This window comes from Oncorhynchus gorbuscha, linkage group LG08 (assembly GCF_021184085.1).
Source record: "Oncorhynchus gorbuscha isolate QuinsamMale2020 ecotype Even-year linkage group LG08, OgorEven_v1.0, whole genome shotgun sequence".
NCBI classification, from domain to species: Eukaryota; Metazoa; Chordata; class Actinopteri; order Salmoniformes; family Salmonidae; genus Oncorhynchus; species Oncorhynchus gorbuscha.
Window position 1 is genome coordinate 4,837,122 of NC_060180.1, and position 6,341 is coordinate 4,843,462.

Below are 6,341 nucleotides of genomic sequence, written 5' to 3' on the forward strand. Positions count from 1 at the left end.
GTGAAAAGTCGAGGTGAACCAATGAGGAGTACACAGACACGGGACCAATATTGTTTGGTCACAGAGACTGACCCTTTCTGCTTCAACAGGAACACTGGCTTCAGAGTTACAAATAATGGAATAATGCAAACGGTTGTCTCTCGACATTTCAACAACTGGAAGTGTAAACTCTAAGGCTTCATGCCACAATGACTAACACCACAATGACTAATGCCCTGTAGCACTCACATCTGTAATCATGAAGTGCTTTGAACTAGACACACTCCAATTTGCATACCGCCCCAACAGATCAATAGACAACAATGTCAACACTGCTCTCACCTACCTAGATAAGGTGAATATCAATGTGAGAATGCTTTTCATTGACTACAGCCCAGCGTTCAGCACCATTGTCCCCTCCAAGCTCATCACCAATCTTAGGACCATGGGACTGATCACCTCCCTCTGCAGCTGGATCCTGGACTTCCAGATGGCCGACCCCAGGTGGTGAGGGTAGGCAACATCACCTCTGCCACGCTGACCCTAGGCACCGGGGCCCACCTGAGGTGTGTGCTTAGTCCACTCTTATCATCACCCAGTGCCTGGGCTTACCTCCGCTGTACCCGCACCCCACCATACCCCTGTCTGCGCATTATGCCCTGAATATATTCTACCATGCCCAGAAATCTGCTCCTTTTATTCTTTGTCCCCAACGCTCTAGGCGACCAGTCTTGATAGCCTTTAGCCGCACCCTCATACTACTCCTCCTCTGTTCCGCGGCTGATGTGGAGGTAAACCCAGGCCCTGCATGTCCCCAGGCACCCTCATTTGTTGACTTCTGTGATCGAAAAAAGCCTTGGTTTCATGTAGGTCAACATCAGAAGCCTCCTCCCTAAGTTTGTTTTACTCACTGCTTTAGCACACTCTGCCAACCCTGATGTCCTTGCCATGTCTGAATCCTGGCTTAGGAAGGCCACCAAAAATTCTGAGATTTCCATACCCAACTATAACATTTCCAGGTCCATACCCAAACAGTTCGAACTACTAATATTTAAAATGACTCTCTCCAGAAATAAGTCTCTCACTGTTGCCGCCTGCTATACCGACCACCCCTCATCACTGTCAAACACTCCCTAAAACACTTCTGCGAGCAGGCCTTTCTAATCGACCTGGCCCAGGTATCCTGGAAGGATATTGACCTCATCCCGTCAGTTGAGGATGCCTGGTCATTCTTTAAAAGTAACTTCCTCACCATCTTAGATAAGCATATTCCGTTCAAAAAATGCAGAACTAAGAACAGATATAGCCCTTGGTTCACTCCAGACCTGACTGCCCTGGACCAGCACAAAAACATCCTGTGGCGGATAGCAATAGCATTGAATAGTCCCCGCGATATGCAACTGTTCAGGGAAGTCAGGAACCAATACACGCAGTCAGTCAGGAAAGCAAAGGCCAGCTTCTTCAAGCAGAAATTTGCATCCTGTACTCCAAAAAGTTCTGGGACACTGTAAAGTCCATGGAGAACAAGAGCACCTCCTCCCAGCTGCCCACTGCACTGAGGCTAGGTAACACGGTCACCACCGATAAATCCACGATTATCAAAAACTTCAACAAGCATTTCTCAATGGCTGGCCATGCCTTCCTCCTGGCTTCTCCAACCTCGGCCAACAGCTCCGCCCCCCCTTCCCCCCCACAGCTAATCGCCCAAGCCTCCCTAGCTTCTCCTTTACCCAAATCCAGATAGCAGATGTTCTGAAAGAGCTGCAAAACCTGGACCCGTACAAATCAGCTGGGCTTGACAATCTGGACCCTCTATTTCTGAAACTATCCGCCGCCATTGTCGCAACCCCTATTACCAGCCTGTTCAACCTCTCTTCTCGAAAGCCAAGTCAACAAACAGATCCCTGACCATCTCGAATCCCACCATACTTTCTCCGCTGTGCAATCCAGTTTCCGAACCAGTCACGGGTGCACCTCAGCCATGCTCAAGGTACTAAACGATATCATAACCACCATCGATAAAAGACAGTACTGTGCAGCCATCTTCATCGACCTGGCCAAAGCTTTCGACTCTGTCAATCACCATATTCTTATCTGCAGACTCAGTAGCCTTGGTTTTTCTAATGACTGCCTTGCCTGGTTCACCAACTACTTTGCAGACAGAGTTAAGTGTGTCAAATCGGAGGGCATGTTGTCCGGTCCTCTGGCAGTCTCTATGGGGGTGCCACAGGGTTCAATTCTCGGGCTGACTCTTTTCTCTGTATATATCAATGATGTTGCTCTTGCCGCGGGCGATTCCCTGATCCACCTCTACGCAGACGACACCATTCTGTATACTTCTGGCCCTTCCTTGGACACTGCTATCTAACCTCCAAACGAGCTTCAATGCCATACAACACTCTTTCCGTGGCCTCCAACTGCTCTTAAACGCTAGTAAAACCAAATGCATGCTTTTCAACCGTTTCGCTGCCTGCACCCGCACGCCCGACTAGCATCACCACCCTGGATGGTTCCGATCTAGAATATGTGGACATCTATAAGTACCTAGGTGTCTGGCTAGATTGTAAACTGTCCTTCCAGACTCATTTCAAACATCTCCAATCTAAAATCAAATCTAGAGTCGGCTTTCTATTCCGCAACAAAGCCTCCTTCACTCACGCTGCCAAACTTACCCTAGTAAAATTGACTATTCTACCGATCCTCGACTTCGGCGATGTCATCTACAAAATAGCTTCCAATACTCTACTCAGCAAACTGGATGCAGTTTATCACAGTGCCATCCGTTTTGTTACTAAAGCACCTTATACCACCCACCACTGCGACCTGTATGCTCTAATAGGCTGGCCCTCGCTACATATTCATCGCCAGACCCACTGGCTCCATGTCATCTACAAGTCCATGCTAGATAAAGCTCCACCTTATCTCAGTTCACTGGTCACGATGGCAACACCCACCCGTAGCACGCGCTCCAGCAGGTGTATCTCACTGATCATCCCTAAAGCCAACACCTCATTTGGCCGCCTTTCCTTCCAGTTCTCTGCTGCCTGTGAATGGAACGTATTGCAAAAATCGCTGAGACTTTTATCTCCCTCACCAACTTCAAACATCTGCTATCTGAGCAGCTAACCGATCGCTGCAGCTGTCCATAGACAATCGGTATATAACCCACCCAATTTACCTACTTCATCCTCATATATTTATTTACTTTTCTGCTCTTTTGCACACCAGTATCTCTACCTGCACATGACCATCTGATCATTTATCACTCCAGTGTTAATCTGCAAAATTGTAATTATCCACCTACCTCCTCATGCCTTTTGCACACAATTTATATAGACTCTTTTTTCTTTCTGTGTTATTGACTTGTTTATTGTTTACTCCATGTGTAACTCTGTGTTGTTGTCTGTTCACACTGCTATGCTTTATCTTGGCCAGGTCGCAGTTGTAAATGAGAACTTGTTGCAGTGTGTGCAAACCTGGTCAAGAACTACAGTAAACGTATGATCTCTGAAATTGCAAACAAAGATTTCTGTACCAAATATTAAGTTCTGCTTTTCTGATGTATCAAATACTTATGTCATGCAATAAAATGCAAATGAATTACTAAAAAATCATACAATGTGATTTTCTGGATTTTTGTTTTAGATTCCGTCTCTCACAGTTGAAGTGTACCTATGATAAAAAATGACAGACCTCGACAGGCTTTGTAAGTAGGAAAACCTGCAAAATCGGCAGTGTATCAAATACTTGTTCTCCCCACTGTATGTGATTTGACCTCATTTTATTTGTGGTCAATGATCTTGAGCCTTCTTGGATGGGCACTTCTAATGTAACTCTATGGCAGCATCCAAGGGGCTAGAACTTTTTACTTGGAGGTGACATAGTGTCCTCATGAGTGACAGAACACTGAGCTAATCATGGCGCAATGCTCCATATTTTCTGCTTGATTGCCCAACCACCACAGAAAGCACTGAACTAGGCTAAAACACCTGCATTTTGGAGCTGCCTTACTCAAGAAAACAAAAAAGAGACCATTTGTATGGGGCTTTATTAACTCAATGATATAAACTCAGCAAAAAAAAAGAAACGTCCTCTAAATGTCAACTGTGTTTATTTTCAGCCAAATTAACATGTGTAAATATTTGTATGAACGTAAGATTGAACAACTGAGACATGAATTGAACAAGTTCCACGGACATGTGACGATTACAAATGGAATAATGTGTCCCTGAACAAATGGGGGGGTCAAAATCAAAAGTAACAGTCAGTATCTGGTGTGGGCACCAGCTGCATTAAGTACTGCAGTGCATCTCCTCATGGACTGCACCATATTTGCCAGTTCTTGTTGTGAGATGTTACCCCACTCTTCACCAAGGCACCTGCAAGTTCCCGGACATTTCTGGGGGGGAATGGCCCTAGTTCTCACCATCCAATCCAACAGGTCCCAGACGTGCTCAATAGGATTGAGATCCGGGCTCTTCGCTGGCCATGGCAGAACACTGACATTCCTGTCTTGCAGGAAATCACGCACAGAATGAGCAGTATGGCTGGTGGCATTGTCATGCTGGAGGGTCATGTCAGGATGAGTTTGCAGGAAGTGTACCACATGAGGGAGGAGGATGTCTTCCCTGTAACGCACAGCATTGAGATAGCTTGTTGTCATTGCAGGCACAGTCCGATGATGGACCCTCCACCTCCAAATCGATCCCGCTCCAGAGTACAGGCCTCGGTGTAACGCTCATTCCTTCGACAATAAACGCGAATCCGACCATCACCCCTGGTGAGACAAAACTAAGACTCGTCAGTGAGAGCACTTTTTACCAGTCCCGTCTGGTCCAGCGATGGTGGGTTTGTGCCCATAGCGACGTTGTTGCCAGTGATGTCTGGTGAGGACCTGCCTTACAACAGGCCTACAAGCCCGCAGTCCAGCCTCAGCCTATTGCGGACAGTCTGAGCACTGGAGGAATTTTGCGTTCCTGGTGTAATTCGGACCGTTGTTGTTGCCATCCTGTACCTGTCCCACATGTGTGATGATCAGATGTGCAGGTGTTGTTACACGTGGCCTGCCACTGCGAGGACGATCAGCTGTCCGCCCTGTTTCCCTGTAGTGCTGTCTTAGCTGTCTCACAGTACGGACATCTGCAGTCCTCATACCTCCTTGCAGCGTGCCTAAGGTTCGTTCACACAGATGAGCAGGGACCCTATGCATCTTTCTTTTGGGGTTTTCAGTCATTAGAAATGCCTCTTTAAAGTCTTTAAACATGCAAAACAGGAAAGCACCCCTCCCGCCCCCCAAAAAAACATATTTTTTTCTTTCTAAGAATGCGTGTGGCAGAGCCCTGAATGATGGGTCCCTACTGGTTCTCTATCAGGCGGTGTGAATGGAAGGTCCGGAAAATCGCTTCCACATGGCATGGGGTACTGGTGCATCACTTCTGACACCAACAGACTGCTGAACAGCTTCTATCCCCATGCCACAAGACTGTTAAATAGCTAACAAAATGGCTAGAAGGACTGAGTTGACCCTTGTATTTAATTCTTATTTTGCACTCTCTCTATACACACAATCACAGGGCCCTACACAGTTACACAGTGATACTCCAACACATATACACTCACACACAATATGCACATACATTTATAGACTCTACACACGAACACCCACTCAAATAAAATCATCATATACTGTATGCTGCTGCTACTGTTTATCATATATCCGGATGCCTAGTCACCTTGGCCATATATATATATATATATATATTTACCTTTATTTAACTAAGCAAGTCAGTTAAGAACAAATTCTTATTTTCAATGAGTGCCTAGGAACTGTGGGTTAACTGCCTTGTTCAGGGGCAGAATGACAAAGTTTTACCTTGTCAGCTCGGGAATTTGATCGTGGAACCTTTTGGTTACTAGGCCAACGCTCTAACCACTAGGCTACCCTGCCTACATACAGTATCTACCTTTAGCGATCCAGCATCCCTGCACATTATCAATATGGTACTGGTACTGACCCTGGGGCGGCAGGGTAGCCTAGTGGTTAGAGTGTTGGACTAGTAACCGAAAGGTTTCAAGTTCAAATCCCAGAGCTGACAAGGTACAAATCTACCTTATTTGTAGTATTACATTATTATTGCATTTTGAGTTTTCAATTAAGGCATGTCACTGTACTTGAGCATGACATTAAAACTTGGAAATTTAAACTTAAATACCATCCGTGATAGATTTTAATTGATCAAAATATAGATGTTCCTTATTATTCTAAAATGTAGCAGAATCCTCTAAATGCACCAGTGCAGTTAATCAACATTTAAAAGTTGATTAGAGATGGCAGTGAATCTTATGTATTAGTAGAATTGTTA